Source organism: Rhincodon typus, chromosome 14, assembly GCF_021869965.1.
Source record: "Rhincodon typus isolate 14 chromosome 14, sRhiTyp1.1, whole genome shotgun sequence".
Taxonomy (NCBI): domain Eukaryota; kingdom Metazoa; phylum Chordata; class Chondrichthyes; order Orectolobiformes; family Rhincodontidae; genus Rhincodon; species Rhincodon typus.
The window spans coordinates 65,830,804-65,831,307 of record NC_063345.1 but is presented as its reverse complement, the minus strand read 5'-3'; the positions used below and the strand labels follow the sequence as shown (position 1 = coordinate 65,831,307).

Here is a 504-nt window from a genome sequence, read left to right as displayed (position 1 = left end):
ACAGACAGTCATCCGAAGGTAGAATTAAACCTGGGTCCCTTGTGCTGTGAGGCAGCAATGCTAACCACTGAGCCACTGTGCTGCCCACTCAACAGACCTTTCCAGTGTGCAAAATTCTGATGACAATTCTGCCTGTAATTCATGCTGGTTATAATTATCATATTCGCAAGATTCAGACAATGCATCGAGATCAATGATGAGGAGGTCAACAGCTTCTCCCAACAACTCTTTTCTTTTAAAGAATCTTACATTTTCCATAACATGAACATTGATTAAAGTAACACGCTTTTAAAAATGCTTTTAAGATATGATCAATAGTATCATTGTCACATTTAGCCTTTTGTCTCTTAGTAACATGATCTGCTAATGGACTTACAGAAAAAAACAATGTGTTAACTTCGAATCAGAGATAGTAGGAACTGCAGATGCTGGAGAATCCGAGACAACAAGGTGCAGGGCTGGATGAACACAGCAGGCCAAGCAGCATCATGATGCTGCTTGGCC

The 504-nt window shown here is 40.7% G+C and overlaps 1 protein-coding gene across 1 annotated transcript in view; it reads left to right on the top strand.

The window, feature by feature from the left end:
- The window catches only part of LOC109918832 (WD repeat-containing protein 44-like), a 43,491-nt gene that overhangs the window by 23,959 nt on the left and 19,028 nt on the right, over nucleotides 1–504 (top strand). The window lies entirely within an intron of this gene.